The sequence below is a fragment of the Ceratina calcarata genome, unplaced genomic scaffold, assembly GCF_001652005.2.
Source record: "Ceratina calcarata isolate Rehan_Ccalc_2016 unplaced genomic scaffold, ASM165200v1 scaffold369.2, whole genome shotgun sequence".
In the NCBI taxonomy this organism is placed as follows: domain Eukaryota; kingdom Metazoa; phylum Arthropoda; class Insecta; order Hymenoptera; family Apidae; genus Ceratina; species Ceratina calcarata.
The window spans coordinates 777,024-795,254 of NW_017160008.1; the positions used below are offsets into that span (position 1 = coordinate 777,024).

General features: G+C 42.7%; 1 protein-coding gene across 23 annotated transcripts in view; it reads right to left on the reverse strand.

Annotated features, from left to right (window-relative positions):
• shaker (potassium voltage-gated channel protein Shaker) overlaps window positions 1–18,231 on the reverse strand; it is a 154,958-nt gene that overhangs the window by 52,313 nt on the left and 84,414 nt on the right. The window contains exon 1 of one of the 23 annotated variants that reach the window (XM_026814206.1): window positions 6,425–6,826. The exons of 19 other annotated variants lie outside the window; for them this stretch is intronic. The gene's annotated coding sequence lies outside the window, so the exon portion shown is untranslated. Of the gene's footprint in view, window positions 1–1,190; window positions 1,632–6,424; window positions 6,827–18,231 lie in introns of those variants that run through there. 3 more of the 23 variants (XM_018025947.2, XM_018025946.2, XM_026814205.1) reach the window with 3 other exon arrangements.

Consider the following 18,231-nt stretch of genomic DNA (forward strand, 5'->3'; position numbering starts at 1 on the left):
AGAGGCGGGCACGCATCGCGAGAGAGAAATGGGTGTCGCGCCACCACTGACTACTAAAATATTGTGCTCGCCCTCGTATCTACAATCTATTAATGCATACGCTTATTTGCTACCGGAATGACATTTCCTTCCCCTGTCGACAATTGGAAATAACTGTATTTGCGCAGAACGCGTGCATTCCTGTTTATTAATTTTTCACACGTCTAGAATTCCGTCGTTTCCTCTTTTTCTACTACTTAATCTAAATTATAGTGTGTTCTGCGTTTTTTACTACGAAATTTTATTCTTGTACAAGTCGAAGAAATAAAAATAAATTAGGTTATCTGCCAGGCATGTGTGGTTTTCAATCACGAGATGTATTCTTCCCCGGTTCTTAACTGCAGTGACACGACCGCTCCGTTAGTCGTATAATTTATTCAAAGGTTATTCGATTTTATTCAACGCCGACATCGAGTATCTGTGATTTTTAACGCGTTCGGATAGTCAACGGGAAATATCAACTGTTCTTCGAAATAAAGACCGCTCGATCGACCTCGTTACCGAGAACGCGAATTAATGGTCCAGCGATTTTGTCCGAATACCAAGTTCAGCCTAATAATCCGACCGCCGCGAAACGCTCGACCTATCCGAGAACGCGGTCGTAATTCAGAGATTCGGCCCTCTTCTCGCGGGCAAAATAACCGAACGGAATGGCGAATCGAGTTGGGTCTATTGTGACCACGCCACAATACGATAAATACGGACCGTTTCAACGACTGTTTTCTACATCCAAGGTATAGAAATTTAATTGTTCATCGATATTCATCTCGCTCGGTACGCGTGCTCAAATACGTCGACTAACGAACTATCCAGCAAATATTGTATAATACGTGAAAATATGTTGTTCATCCCGGTAGCATCTACAGTTACGCTATTTTCATCTCTGTCCGCGGTTGGAAAAACTGTAATCACGGCTGGACCGGAGCTGGTTACACGAGGCGCGACTAAATGCATGCCGCAGCGTACGAGCACGATATTTATACTGCTATTATCGTTCCAACTAGTCTAGATATGGTAATCGATATCCTGCGCGATACTACACGACACTTTTGTCGTGCCTCGAACGACGGCGTTTCGAACGGTACCGCATGTCGCGTCCCGCGGTGAACCAGTCACGGTAGGTACCGGGCTAACCAAATTCTTTATTCTACCCTGTCAGACACTCTCGGAACACGGTAATCATCCCCAAAGTGGCACCGAGCCCCGCAGTCAGCTTCGAGGCCACCGAATGGATCACGGCTTCGAAATAGCCCTACCGCAGTGATACTGTCAACCCCTCCACTTATCACAAAGACGTTCACTGCCTCTCTCGTCGACCAATAATATAATCGACTGTCGCATTTTCATGAAAACTCACACAATTGTTCACTTTCCTTTGGTTGCGGACCAAAGCACCTATGTCTCGACCGAATGATTAAACCGAACCGTCTCGCAGCGCGACGTTTTATTTTCACTTATCACGAGACCGAGTTTCGAGGAATTTTTCGCGCGATACCGAAGAACGCGAGCAGCGGCGACGTCGCGTTTGTTGTTGACAGGTCGAAAGGTAACTGCGGCACGCCGAGTTTCTTCGTGGCTTCAGGCGTTCGTTCCACGCGCGCCACGTGCTCTCCGCGCTTGGCTCCGCCTACCTATCCGCTTCGCCGCGAAAGAAAACCCGACCGATCCATAACGTCCCGTCGATCTTTCGCACTATATCCTGTTTTTATACTATATCATTCTTCCGAAAATTTCTTTACGATTCTTCCCATCGGTAACGTCCTTAACGCGTTTGTAATTAGACAAAACTGTAAAAGTGGAAGACTTACACGATTTTACAACGGACTGAAATTTACTGTCGCAGGGAGAAATAGAATCGCACGTCGCCGCGGAATCGCTCTTACTGCCAAGGCAAATCCATACAGGGATGGTAAGGGGTTTTCCCCCGAGCGAAACTGCAGGTAATTCTTGGTATCAAGGCCTCAATTAGCCCCGGTAATCGCGCGCGTCACGTTAAAAACGTTCGAGTTGACGCGTAACGAATGGTGGCGAAAGCAATTGCCACTACGGTTTGACGCGAATAGGAATTAGCCTGATCGCGATTCGCCAACGATTCCCTTGATACCTGCCAGCTATTAAAAAACCTATTTTAAACATTATGAAAACAGCAGTAAAAGTCGCTTCTCTTTAACTTTATGTTACAGTCTGAATAAATTCCGTTATGTTATCATACGCGTACGTAATCTTGTTTGAGACTTTCTGAACGAAAGCAAAGATGCAGAAAAATTTCGTTTACCTACTTCCAATAAAGGATATGCAAATTTAGCTGCTTATTCTTATACCATATTATTGATCTTTTAACATTGCGCTAATTTAACACGCAAAGAAGAAATTAAGTGGAGAACATGACGATACGGTTGAAGCACTTGCGTATGAAATGCGATGCACGAAGAAATAAACCAGTGTTTGTCGATTTTCTTAACGAGACTTCCTCGACGGGCGGTTTGTCGCGGGTGAGGAACGAGCGCGAATCGCTGTCCAACTGTGAAACGCTTCGTTAAGGATCTAACGGCGGTAAAAATAGAGGTGAAACTTTCCCGCCAACTTCGTTTAGAACGTGACTTTTATCGCTGTGCAACTAACGTCGCGAAGAATCGGCTGGTTCGATTTAGATCTGACGCGATCAGATATTTTCAGACGAATTATAAAATTTAAAAACCAGAGATTTCGTTTGCCCTCCAAACGAAAGTTGTTCAAGTCGGGCGTAACAATAGAACAGAAAGTGTATTTAAAAATAGATGTGATTCATATCATAGTGGTCTCTTTTTTCACTTTTAGTTATCTCGTTTCTTCAGAGTGACCACCGTCAGAAATTCTAAGATCGTTGATCTTCCCTCTTCTTCCAAGATCGTACAACGATACTCGACTTCTCGTCGACGTCTTGTCTCGAGTGCTATTCAAGGAGTCGATTTACAACAGTAATGCGATGTTGAAGCCTCGGAGTCAGCGATCTCTTTGACTACCGCGATATCGTTTGTAGTCGAACCTCTCCTCGTAACGATGCCCACTTATCCCTCTTTGATACCCTCGATTTTAAATACCTTTCTATGAAAACTTTACATCCACACGTGGATTACATAAATGGTGGCTGACACTGACTTCAAGTCTTCAGTAGATACTGACACCTCTACTAATATAATATAAGACCTGTCATGCTTCAGATAAAAGAGACAAAGTTTATACATGTGATCTAATTAAGAGCTGTTTTGCAGATGTGCATGAGATTCCCTTTTGCTAGTTTTCAAGCAAGAGGATATAAACTTGAGTATGTTTGACCGTAGGCAGTTCTACGAGGAAACTGCACGGTAAGCTGGGCATTACCAAAATTTACTAAACGAGATTTGGAGGCTGCAGCTGCTGACGATAACGTCGTCGATAAATGACAAGAAACTTCCACCGAGTTAGGGTCAATTATCGGCTAACACCTAAAATTCCGTGCCAAGTCATCTAGTCTATCATTTTTAGCCCGTTGAACGCAGAAACGTATAATAAAAGACGAATGAAATTAGGACGCCTTTACTAAGCTGAGAAATTAATGTATTAGTTTTTAATCAATCTTAAATCTGTTCAACGCTTTTTACTCGATATTCGATATGTCTCTGAAGAAAAACGATAAATCGTTCTTAGAAGTTCATTATCATAATTAGCACATTGAGGATATTAAATCTGCTTCGCCCCAATTCTGAACTGCTGTGCAGAGGACATTTTCCAAGGTAACTCTTAGAAGAGTCCAATAGAACGACCATAAAAGCGCATCAAGTCCAGTATACGATCATTTACTCTCGCATTATCCGCGTTTCAATAAAAACCATAATCATCGATCGTCAGGATTGGCAGCGTGCAGTCTTGGCAGGATTTAGTCGCCTAAATCCCGGCGAAACGACCGCGGGCTCGTGTCATTATCGCGTAACCGATATAAGTTGCCCGATTCTCCAAATACTGAGAAACGACCCGGTATTATTTTTCTATCGGTTTCACGGTCAAGCGCTCAGGTCCAGGAAGAATTGGGGTAAGTATGACACAGGGAGAGGAAACTAATTCGGTCGTCCGCGCGATACAGAAATTTACGGCCGACGCGTCCTTCCGCAGCGAGGGTTTCCTGTTCGAAAATTCGGGTGTACAAGCTCGTTGGTCCGATTTCAAAATTTTGGATCAGCAACGAAAATTAGGTCACCGTCGACGCGCTGTCCCTAATGTTACGTGGAACGTAACGAGCTCCTCGTATCCCTTTTATTTATACTCTTCATTAAGTCTTGTTCCGAGACGTTTGCCTTGAAACTTCTGCCCCCGGTCGATCACAGTTTCGAATTTTATTACCATCTTCCAGAGAGGAAAGATGTAGATAGCTCGGGGACTGTGCCAAAGTCGCATCCCCAAGATGGGGAGTTGCGTAAACAAATAGGAGAACAGGGCGGGGGGGAGGGGGGGTCCATCCTGTATGTACTGTATTAGACGTATTTTGCTGGGATTACGAGAAACATGGGCCGCCGATAAATTTCGCGAACTAACACTTTCGCATGGAACGGAGAGTGCATATGCGACTATTGTTACGCGGTCGAATTAATGCACTCGCTCGTTCGTAAGATGCGATTATTAACACCAGTTTGGCTCCGGCAATAGAAGCGCAGTTAACGTCATTATTTAACGCGGCATTTAACACGACAAAGAGTCGTCAGAATTTTTTGTGGCACTTTAGTATAGAATCTAGATTGAAAAAAAGATCGTGTCAGAGACATTTTTATTGTTTGCGCTCGTTTTAATATACGATTTCATTCTTGTGCAATTTTGTCAGCGTATTAGCATTTCATATATAATATTTACTGACATATATCATAAGTTACTGAAATCTGTAAACGGTTTTGCTCCTTGAAACTGAATCCCATTACTCGTAACAGGGACAATCGTTTAACCCGTTCTCCAAGACTTGTCGGGTCGGGACAGTCGTGAATCGAGGGTGAATCCATCATCCGGTACAACGGTTTGGTTCGCTAGACACAGAGTATATTCGAGGAGTCGGAGATAGACGACATGAGTTGCAGCTGAAGCTATTTGTGACGGAGGCAAGTTAAAAATTTTCTCACGCGGATAATCTATGTGGTCGCACGTTCTACGATTCACTGCGGGAAGACTGGATTAATGCGCCACCACGTAGCGTCCCTCGGTCGCGCTCGAGCTGAGGACGCAATTAAATTTTGACTGCGGACGGTCCCGATGGAGCCAGGATTCTTAACGATGCGTATCGACTCCTCAAGGACGAGAGTTCCAACTGTGGTTCAATTCTGTTATCGAGAACCGCAATCAAGTACAAATTACTGCCAGGGCAACTGGAGGAATAATTTAAACCCAGTCTTTCGATTTGGTCGCTACTAAAGAATTTCGATTCTCTTGTTATAATTAGACTTCCGATTTTTATGTAAAATAAATATTTATAATAATTATAATATTTATCGTACCAGTTTAAAACGGATTTTAAACAACATTTTAATGTTTCAAAATGCACTCGGCTTTTGATATCTCGTTTATTTCTACACATTACATGCAATGTTAATATTTTTTGCACATTCAGTTTATAAAAAATGCATAAAGTTGGTCACAATTATAAATGTTCAGTATAAACGTGTATAATAAATATTCAGTTTTAAGTAATCTAGTTAATATTTTATTGTACTAATTTACGAAAGGTTAAAGTTTGGAGTGTTACGAAATGCATGAAAAAACAGATACCGTATTATTATTTTTTTTTTTTTTTCAACATATTCTATAGCGCAGTATTTTCAATTTCACGGCGAAAGCGACGGAAAGTGAAAACCCTCTCTTCTTTCATATAACGCGGAAATTCCGTGTCACTCGAGAAGAAAGAAAAGAGAACGAGTTCTTCTTTCATTCTGCGGCCGTTTCCAACAATCAAGCCCCGTTTCTACAAGAAGCGGCAACGAAAGGTCAACTTTGCAGTATGAAAAAAGCCTGCGGGCTACGATCGAATCCTCGTTTTCTCTTTAATAATAGTTACTCTCGTACGCGGCCGGAATATTTAAGGAGGTAACGCGGGAATATTACGAGGGTTCCAGTGGAGAGCAGTTGGCAGTCGCCCCGGATCGATGTGAGCTACCGGTTTAATTCAATCGGCCGAACGAAAAAATATACTATATCTTGATCAATTTTTTATCGGTCTTAAATTCTTAACCAGTGTACTTGTATGCAATGATTATTATTCCTTCTAATCGCTAAGCAAATTGTAGGATAATAACTTCGAACTCAGACCACTGAGAACGCGAATGCAGATCTTCTAATTAACTTAACGAAACTCGAAGAAAGTAAAACGATTTAATTAGCAGTTATCACCGACCTTTCAGTCTAACTTTCCAACCTGCCCGCACTTAACTCATTCAATTAACCATCGTGCAATTACAAACATTTAACAACTATCCCTGTCTCGGAGATTTTAGGGCAAAAACGTGTCTGTCACTGGCGCAACAAATTCTCTTATAATCCCTCGGAATCCGTCAGTTTACGGAAACGAAATCTCCTTGTCGCGACTTTTTCACCCCGTCACTGTCGCCACGCGGAAGAAAGCGCGGCACTGGTTTCTCGTATGCTCGATTCACGGGAGCTGGGACGGCGTCCAGCGCGATAAAAAGACGGAAAAACGATCGCCGGGAGTGAGGACGGACGAGCGGAAATCGCATCTAAGGGATGACGGATCGCGCGACGCGGAGTGCTACCCACTCGCTGGTTTCGTCCGCTGCTGCGGATATATCATCCTGCGACGAGGTCCGCCCCCAAACTGAGGCACCATCCTCGGTTTCTCGTGTGCACGCTCGCGCTACACGGCCACGCCGCTAACGATTGTTCCTTCGGAGGAACGATTCCAACGAAAATGGGGCGCGAAACGTTCGGTTCGCCGCTGTATACACATGCACCCACGCTGCTCCCGCCCTTGCCGCCGCCAATCAACCCTCAACCCCCCTTTTTCTATTAGTCGCGTCCGCCCTCCCTCGTTCGCCAATTAGGAAATTAGTCGCGAGGAATTTCGCGTCACGTAGGACCCTGGCGAACGGAACTCGGCCATTCTCGCGGATAAACGAACGATTAAGCGACGCTGAATACGGTCAACCTCCGTGAACAGTCTGATCCAGGGGATTTGGACGTCTCGCCCGCTACGTTGATTCGCAAGATTTTGAAAGGAGAATTGACGCTGAGTTTTGGGAATAGAGTCTGGAGTGGGTAGTGACAATGCTAAATTCGATTGATACAAAACCTATTACTTATCTAATTGCACAACTGAATATTTTTATACGTATTGAAAGTATAGTCATTTGTCCTAATGGAACGGCTCTTTCAAATGCACGCTGATTTAGTATAAGTCAGAAAAATAATCTGATAAAATACGTAATTACTCTTTGCGTGTGGCACGACGTAATGAAACAAAGTGCTGAAAAGAGGTGGCATTATCAAAAGTCCTATCCGTTTCAAACGAACCGAAAAGCCGAAAGACACGGTAACGTAAATAGCGGACGAGGCGGCTTCGTTAAAATTTCAACACTGCGTCAAAGACGGCGAGGGATGGTTTAACCGAGAACTTTGAAAGAGCGTTTTGCGAGCTCGAAGGACGCCCTGGTCTCTCTGTCTCTGATTTTTCGTACGCGACTAATTCTCTGGCGACGTGCGGAACAATAAATTTAATATGACTGAGGGTTTTGTCGAAGAATCAACCGGAGCAGCGCGGAATTATAAATTCGCCGGGGGAATTTATGCATCGAACGCTGGTAACAAAGTGGCGGGAAAATCGAACCTGTCGCGCGCCGGGAATAAGAACAAAATTGCTTGTGACCATGAATCCTTGAAGGACACCGAGAAACTGACGTCTAACTGGTCCGTTTCTGATATAAATAAAACCGTCGATTTCGGATGGTAATCCAGCCAGTAACAGGACGTCGTCTTTCTCGTTTATATGCAAACGTGTGCGTCTGTCGCCGTTTCGCGAGAAACGACGGTAACGATTATTTTCCTGACCAAGTATCGCCCACGGAAAATAAAACGAAGAAGTTGTTTGCTGAAACTGGAGCAAGTCGAATGTGCACCAAGTGGGACCTTGATGTCTTCCGCAAAGAATTACGAGCCGAATAAAAACCACCGATGACAGACAGTCTTCAATCCTCAAATAAATCCGCAATTTAATTCCATTAATAAAAACTGAAATAATCATCTCGTGTAAAATCGCGTGTTTAATTAATTTCAGATATTAATGGTTCCAACGAAAAGTTAGGAGGAAAATCATGGTATCGCAAAAAATTGCATTTTGCTCTCTCGCTTCCGTTTCAAACGAGTTACGATCAGTTGATAAACGATCTCATTTACCAATTCCTTGGACGTCCCTCCGTTGCCTTGTTGCCTGGTTCAAGATTGAATTAATCGAGGGACCGGCGAACCGACGAACGCGACGCGACGCACGCCCATTCCGTGGGAATTTCGTGTGGAGCCGAGAGGGCGAGCCGGCTTCCGGCATAGTTGCGATTGTTCTCGGGATCAATTGTTCTCCTAAAGAGTACGCGACATACTTTGTCGCGAGACGTCACGGCAGTCGTCGACGTCGTTTGAAATTCGAAAGGACGAGCAACTTGGCGGAACGATTCCGATTAAAATAAAGGAGAACCTTAGAACTTTAAAACGTCTCGATCTTTGATTATAGGAACCGGGACTCTGTTCATCGATTGTAAAGAGGGTTTACGCCTTCTACTTGCCTACGCAAATTCCTTGAGACGAACAACTTTAACTTACGCTTATTTAAAAATAATCCATCGATAAGTTACTCGAGTAACTTTGTCCCAGTTTTCTAGTAAAAATTCTATTCGACTGGTCTATACCTTGATACCTTTTAAATTAATCCTCCTTTGTTTCTCGTTTGGGGGCAAAAACTACGAACTGCTTAATCCTGACATCGATGCACGTATTCGCTTTGAGGAAAGTGGCCGTTACCACTAATTGCTTATTAAGAAATTCATAAAAAGTCGAAGAACTACCGAGGAAGGTGAATTTAACGATTTCAGGGAATTTTCTGACGATCTGATTGAGTTTCGATTTGACAGTTCTTGAGGGGACCGTGTTCCACTTTAGGACGCAGGTTGACTGCATCGGTCTTACCGCGACTCCCAGAGAAACTCGGTTGGCCGTGAAATGGAAACTTGTGAAACGGAAACTCTGCTCGGATGGAAAACCTCTCTCGAGGACGTTGTACACGGAGCGGAGGGGTACTTTGAAATATTTATGATTCGTTTCGACTGTGTAAAAGTTTCTAACAACTTTCGTTTTCCTGCCTTGTAACCAGTGTATAGTCAGCGATACGTTTGTTGAATGAATTCACTATCACTTGATGGGTTTTACTGATTATTACTACAATTACTGATCATTAGACGCCTCGTTTGCAAGTTATTTGAGGAATGTTAAGCCAGTTTACATTTTTAAGAAAATTTTTCGCGACACCGTGAGAATTGTATACTAGAAGATGAAACAACGTGGTTAATCGTTATCTTCGATATTGGTAACGCGATTAGGATCGATCCGACGAAGGTCGAAGCCCGAGGCATCGATAGAAACTGACGCGATTATCAGTACGGTGTATCGGTGCGCTATCGGCGATTGCCAGGTGACAACGTGGAGATCTAAAATATATATATATATATTCAAAGCCATCATTGAATATCGCCTGACGGGTTACCGAGAGACGTCCCGAATTCACGCTAGGTAACTCCATTCGAACTAGATTTATCGCACCTTTCGATAGCTAAATCAAGTATAGATACTAGAACCGAAATATTTATTTTCCCTCGCACTCTCCTCGAACAGAGATTGTTTATATGAATCGCGAAATCTGATTAGTCTACAATTTTCTAAATACTGCACGAACTTTTCAATACTCGTACAACTATAAAATATCCGCAGACTTCTTGAACGATATAATTTATGTGATGGTTCTGCAATTTTTAGATCTCATCTATAATTAATAGAGTCTTAAATTTAAACACATCTTCCCCATCTCACCATTTTCTTAACTCGAATACTTCAATAATGCAGACTAGTGTTATTTAAAATGTAGATTTAGAGCGCGGTATAAGAAACTGCGTTTTAGCGTCATAAATTATGATGATCAATTCCAAAAATGCACTGACATACACCGCTACGAAGGAGACACTCGTTCCGCGCGCGAAGCGACCGCGTTGCGTCCTCGAGATCCACGGAACGCTCACTGACTTGACTCTCGCTCTCTCTCCCGGTCGTGGCCGAGACAACGAGGAGAGGGCGGCAGAATCGAGAGGGTAGCTAGCTTGCAGAATACTGGCAAACTCTTGGAGCGTGTACATTTCCTTCCGCGAAACGAGCTTCGAGGGTCCGATCAATTGCTGCGATGTTTTAATGAACCGGCTGAGCAGAAAGAAACCAGAATTAAGAACGCCAGTGTAAACAACAAAACCACCCACACTGGCGGATCCAAGGATGAAACGAAAGAAACGGGTAGGGATGAATGCGGAGAACCGTGAAACGCTCCCGAACGCGTGAATTGAATAGAGAGAAAGAATTAACGACAGTGGCCCCAGCTCCACGAGGAATACCGTCTCCCATCCCCTCGCACTGCCTCTCGTCAACGTGGTTCGCAACGCAAAACGAAGTTAACCTATGTACATAAGCGGGATAACGTGCTAACGACCGTTCCGAGCGGCCCTTACTGCTGGTGTTTCTCGGTTTTTATAACAGATTTGATTGTACTTCGAGTTTACACTGTGTACAACACGCTCGTAAAACGAACAGATACCACTGATTTAATTGGACGATTGTTGCTCGTTTGATTCAATTCAAGCGTCTTCCTAAGTAGAACAAGGCCTCATGGTCAGACAGGAAAACAGCACAGTCGTTGAACATTCATTTTTATTAAGTTCTGATATGTTAGATGTAATAAATATAATAGTAAGGTAAGAACTGTGCCAAAAGTATAAGAAATGTGATAGAAAGCTGTGCCCAAAAAATGATATTTATAGACAACTAAGATCCATAAAATTATTCGATGTGTCTTTATAAGTCACAGGAAATTTTCAACGTATAATTTCTAATATTCTAATATAGTTTCGAAACTTTTTGATAGAATCCTGACTTGCAACTGGTTACATTCCTACAATTCTCATGTTCACTTAATTTTTATCATTTAATTAAATTATCTTCTTAAATTAAATTATTATCGCACAATTACGCACAATATTCCAAAAATTACCACGCATGAAAGAGGTATACCGCGCGAATTTCATCAGTATTGTCTCTGCGTCGACCAAACATACTCTCAGCTAAAAACCGAGGAGACAATCAGCCCGCGTGTCAGCCACGGTACAGTCACTTGCCACCCTCGGTAAACAATTGCGCGACACCTGTTCCTCCGCTGTTCAGAACGTAGCACATATTAAGCTGACATTCGCAGGCAAGACGAGCGTCTCTTTTCGGCTTACATACTGGAGAAAGATTTACGTCCGTCCTTAATTGGGCGCGCGCGCACGGTTTCGCGACACGCGAGACACGGGTTCGCGGATGGTCAGATAAGCGAACACGTGCAACGATTTTGTCCCGCTTCCAGCCCAATCTACCGCTTCATTAATCGCGCCGCCGACCGGCTGGCTTTGTTCACCAGTTTCCGAGCAATGAAAGATGAACCTTGTTGATAATTCCGGTGATAGAGTTCACTGATAACTTGGAAAATTCATCGGATATATAGAGGGTGTCCCGATATTGATAGCACGACCATGAAGTGAGCGATTCTGCGTGAGAAAGTAAGTTGGAAATATGGAATAAACGTTTTTCACTTGGGGCTTTGTTTTCGTGAAGAATTCCATATTTTCAATTTATTTTCTCACGTACAATCCACGATTGTACCATCAATATTGAGATACCATGAGCAGGGGATAAAATAAAGTTTGATAGAAAAAGCACCATAAGCGATAGAATAATAAGTACTGAAGGGATAAAATGATTAAATACAATTAAAATAGATATTTTTTTCAGATATTCATAAACGATGATGATATTTTAATCGAGACCCGTTTTGTTTCATAACGGTTCCCGCGTATACGAGAGAATTTTTAAATTCGTTAACGCAAATCGATAACCATCGAATGGAGGTGAAAAACGGATAGCTGTATGCGCGAAAGGTTTGATTTACGCGCTATAGCTTTTATACCGAGATTCGGCCTGCTTTTGGACCTTCACCAGGATCGAACGTGGCAGATCGCCTATCGGCCATAATTTCAAAGAACGTAAAAAAAGGGTGAAGTAGATTTATTTATCGGCTGAAACGTTTATCACCAGCGGAACTATAGCTATACCCTACAACTCCTGTTGCTTTTAGAACTTGTGATACGCGTACTACACTGATAATAATAATAATTAGACAAACTTTATGCATTTATAGAAAAATTGCATTACCAATAAATATAAAGAATGTTTGCCATGTTCAGAAATATACAAAATATTAAAAGATGAATGTCTATTATAATATTGACATTATAAAGAAAATAGCATTTTTTAAACTTATACCATGAATATTTTATTTTATACAAAAAGCCGCAGACATAATAGCAGTTTAAATTGCATTGAAAATCTGAACTGGTTTAATGCTTCCTAAAAATCTCAACATTGAGAACAATCTCCTCGATCATAATAAATTCTAAAAAATTGGCTGGGAGTGGTAATAAAGATATCGAGTAAAGGAAGATCATTAGAAGACTCCTGCAATTAATCATCTCCGAGCTACGACTAATTTCACCTACAAAACACTTCAATCGCTTCCTGCTTTCAATCTTGTCCCGGAAACTGCCTGCCATCGCTCTTCGGAATTTATTTACTCCGCGCATACACACAAAGCCTCGTCTCACAAAGACCGACGGCAGCGACTACGGGTGCGTAATTATTATTACACGGCGCGGCGATATGCCCGCGGTAACGAGCGCGGCCCGCTGCAAAATGAGCGACGCACGCGAAACGTTAATTAATTCATAGTCGATCGTCGCGTTCTGCTCATTTATCGCGGTGGTGGATCGTGTGAAACGCGGTTCAACAGAGTGACGGATTAAAGAAAAAATATCCAGTTCATTAAACGATAACGACGCCCCTTTATGCTTTTCCACATATAACAAAATTATATTAAAAATTTATTTATCTCTTGTTTGGTCGCGTTGGATCGGCTGCCGTGCGAAATTTTCTCGACGCGGGCTGCCTGAATTGTTCGTTGAATTTCATTAAACCGCCACGCTTTTGATTGTCGACGCGCACGAAATTTGATCGCGCTCTACGTGAAGGTAATCGTTTCACGATAAGAATAATTTCCCGCCGATGCTCGCCAGGGTAAAACTGAGAAAGGTCAACCCTTTCTAAAAGGGATACTTCGTGCTCGAGTAACTGTCTGCGCGACCTGTTTAAAAATTACTCGGTGCTTTCTATTTCTGGGCAGAGTACTCAATGAACTAGCAATTTGATACTATTGAAAAAGACCTCTTAAGAATCTTGAAATATGCTTGTATAATAAATGCATTTTGCAATTCCTGTCCGACGAGGCGACGCCGGTTGAATGTAAAAATAAAATTAAAACTGAAAAAGTGAATTGGTTTTAATACGATCTCCAGATCATTTCAGAATCCACTCTCTGTGGAATATAAAGCCTATTCGTCGGCGGGGTAATACTGGCTAGCTGAAAGCGTACATATTAGGGTGATCGACTTGAAGCCCGATATCGGCAGCGACTAGCCTCGGCAAATTCATCAGTGCCGGCGCATTGTCGCTGTCGAAGCTCCGTTACCATTATTACCGTTATCCACTTCCAATAAGCATTATCCCCGAGGAGGAGAACGCAGGGCCGTGGAGAACGCGAGGCGTCCACGGGACATAGCGCGCCGCGACCCTCTTGCACGGATCTTCTTTCGGTAAAATCGTCGATAATGCAGTTACCGCGCAGCTTGCAGCCGTTGGATCGCAGCCTATCGATTCGACTCGCGGTTGCCGCGCTAGCGCTGACCTATATTCGAATCCTCAAGAAGCTTCCGCGAACGCGGACCGGATCACTCCGCCCTTTCGTCCTCGCTTTCGCCGTAGCTTACCCTCGAATCATCGACGATCTTTCCACAGCCGATGCTTTTTCACAGAGTTCAAAATTTAGTGGAACGTCAAATATAGACGAAGGATAGAACAAAAATATTGTCGACAATTTCGAGGGTCCACGAACTGGGATTCTTCCAGTCTAAGTTGAATTTCAATTTAGGAAACATCGTCTAATTTATGAACCGATCCCACGTACAAGGGGATAAAAAGTGACCCATTTTTAGGAGCCCGGGAATTCAACTTAAAGTTTAGAGTGCTCGTCAAGTGTAACTTCGGATAAATCGATCGGGACCGTCAAACGGCCGGGGGTCGTTATTTCTCATCGGCCCGCGCGCGAAACCAGTCCCACGTCCCCGTGAAATCCTCTTTATTCCCCGAAATTGATCGGCCGTATTCATATATCCGGCGTACGTGCACCAAGACGAAATCCGAAACACGGGCGCTGTGATTTCGCGGTCCGTGTCGCTCGTTGATTTCAAAGAGGCACTAGACGCACTGTAAAACATTATCAATACCGGCGTCGCTAACCCATTTTATACGAACTTGGTAAATGTCATTTTTATAAACGACTTTCATTATTACTTGTTACGAATAACTCTGGATCGCTGAATTTCTTTGTGAAATTATTGCGTTGATAAGTTGGGAGCGTGTATCACGACTTATGTACCAACCGTTTCGTTTCGGGCGATTCGCGAACGCAGCGAATTCGTTGGTAAATAAATAGTGCAGCAAGGAACATTTGGCGGGTAAGCGGAAAACAGGTGGACGCGCTGCATTCGCAGGATTAACACCGAGAATAAATTTAGAGTCTAACACGAACAGTCAGCTAAAATTAGCGTTGAAACTATGATCCCGTCAACTTCTTAATTTATTAGATTGTACATGAATTCAAACAAGGAGAGAAAATGTGTTCACAATCGAAACAGTATGGAAGATTAAAATAATTAAAATAAACATGAGACGATGCGATTAAATAAGTGATGTCTTACATGAACTATTTTAATCTTGTTGATGCTGATTAGGATGTTCACAATTTATTCGCAGAGTTGCAGCTCCCGTAACGAGATCGTTATATCTGACACCAGATTACTTTCTGAAACCGTCAGCGAAAGGAGAGCGGAGAACGTGGACGACCGTCGGTGTTAATCAGTTTAGAGAGGATTATCAAGCCTAATTATCAAGCTGCCAATTTGCGTACGTTTATGAGAAAAATCAGAAAACGAATTCGCACGGAGAACTACGCTTCCCTGGAAATGATTTTATTATCAACTGCTTTTTAAACGCGGGACACTTTCATCTGTCAGTGTCGAAAAAATTCAATTAATGTAGCTCTTTATTTCACGATTCGATGAAATCTACTTTCCTGATCGAAAAAAAAAAAAACCGGTACGATTGTACTCTCTCATTGCTCTCCTTGACCGTCGCCATCGTCGTCGTTCTGTTGAACCGTGAAACTCTGGTTGGGGTAGAAATAACTGACAAGGAGGTGCGCGCAGCGACACAAAAATTGGAAAAAGAAATTATCGCGGTGAGACGCGTCAAAAGTAACGAGAAGGAAAGACGAGGCGGCCTTTAATGGCCGCGTGAGAACTTACTTTTGCCGATATGCTTCTGCAAACTCAACCACTTTTAGAATACAAGCATTATTCGAATTCCAGTCGTCGATAGAAAAATGGTGGATTTTACTCACATTTTCCACAAGACGATCTGAATTTTACATTCTGAAAAGCTAATTTATATTAAATGTTTGATCAGTTTTTATTATCGTCTCTGTGCTTATTTAATTTTATTAAGCTACGAATGACAGAACGTAAAGGTAAATGGCTGAAAAATGGAGAAGAACCGACGTCATCCGATATTTACTAACGTCGCTCGGTAGAAACTAAATTGCATCGATCGTGACTTTATTTTGGCTGCGAACTCTGGTCCGCTCGCCTCGAACAGAAGCCTCAGACGCTCGCCGTTCGATTCGGCAAGACAAACATTTGTTTCGACGAAAATGCAGAAGAGGGAAAAAAAAGGAAATAAGGTCAACCGTTCGGAACGGACGGGGTTGATTTTCGTCCACGCTGTGCTCTGCCGCAAACGCGTGCGTCATTGTTTTGAAAGCTCTTGGGCAAAAGTACTTTCCTCCTTCGGTCTCGATTGTCCTCGCGGACCACCACTCGAAGACAATGGTCCCTTCCGGTCGGTTTAACAGCGGCTTCAACGTTAGAACGCTGGCAGATTCTGATACCTATACTTGAGCGAACGGGCGTCACTTGTTCGCCTCGTTCCGCGAGTTTTGGCAGCTGACTAACAATTCACGAGAGCATACAAATTTCGAATTAGAAACAAGTTGCGAACTCTGTATGTCTGTTGAAATTTCTTAATATTCCGCGTACATTCATTTTGTATCAGGCAGAGATCGTCATATAAAAATGTTGACTACTTTCGTTATAAGAAGAAGCAACCAATCACGTCATTTTATAAATGTACTGCTTATTAAAAATGCGATCCATTATTTTTAAAAGGAAGTCAATCATAGATAATTGCTTTCCCATAGAAATTCCTGTCAGAACTTTTTATTCCTCACTGAGACTAACATAATGACTGTATTGATTAATTATCAATAATGGGACAATAAGAAAATTGCAGGCAATTTGATATATGTATGGGAGATAAGATTGTTCTGGATATTTGGGTCTTCCGCGGATCGAATCCAACTCTCTGGCTAGAAAGCATTATGTCCAAGGGCTCGTATTCAGCACCAGTAAGACGTCTTTAGGAACGGTCTTTAGCCGTCCAGTGGGTTCGAAAAGTTGAAAAAGACCGAGCCGTTCAATCTTCCCGTGCAAAATGACGCGGAACGATTGGTCGATTCGCTTTTCGCTGCCGCGGTGACCATCCGGGAATGTGTGTCAATGCGTTATTTCCTGAGTCCTCGCTGACTATCCACTGATAAATTGTTTCTGCGTAAACCGTTCCTTCGTTAACTCGAGATCCCCTTTTAGTACTTTGATTTTCCCCGAAAGAATTCTTTCTTTCTCAATAGCAAACAAATCGAAGTTTTATGTCCGTTCTTCGGTACCGAGTATTTCAAACATTCCTGCTGGTAGACTAAATTTTTAAGAAAAATTGCAGCTCTCCACGAAGTATAAAGATTATTCTCGTAATGATTTATTACTCCTCGTAACCGGAATTCTTAACGCTTTTAGAAGCTGAGAAGTCGGTTCATATTTTTTCACAGACGAGACTTTCGAATCGTTATTCAAGTTTGTTACGTACGTCGACGCGAAACTTCTTGCAGTTCCCAGAATGAAAACTGACGACTCGGTTAATTACCGAACCGCGGGACAGAAAATATTTTTGTTGTCATCGCCGGTCCTTATTTCTCGATTCCCATTCGAATAGGTAGAAATGATGGGAATGAACAACGCGAGTCGATTACACGCCGTCACTCTGGAATATCGACGAACGCCGACTCGGAAATTGCTCATGCCGACAAATTGAAATTTATTCAACGTCAAATTAAACGAAAATGTTCACGGGCGTTCGCGGGGCTGCTCATTATGATATCATTCCTCACGGAATGGTCTGAAACACCTCGCGGGAAAAATGTTTAATATGTTTCATCGCACGAAACCTTTTACTGTACAGCAGCAATTAACATTGAAACTTCTCATGTATCTCGTTTGAATATTAAACGGTTTAATCGATGTCCTCGTCTACTCTCTTTAGGAACAGTTAGAAAGTAGAATGGAAAACATAATATCTGGTTTTAGAGTCAAATTCTTTGAACTAATTTCAAAAGCTAATTAGAGTCGACGAAGAATTAAAAATCCCAACGGGTCGACTCCGAGGACAGGCGAACGATTCTGCAGAAAAATGAGAGAGCAATTTCCAGATTTCCGGTTGCAGTCTTGAAACCCGAGAAATTCTCCGAACTTTGGCAATTTCTCTCTTATTTACCATGATTTACGTGGTATCTCTCCTCGGGGGAGTTGCAGCAGCCGCTAGTTACGCCACTATCTTCCAAGGTCGCGG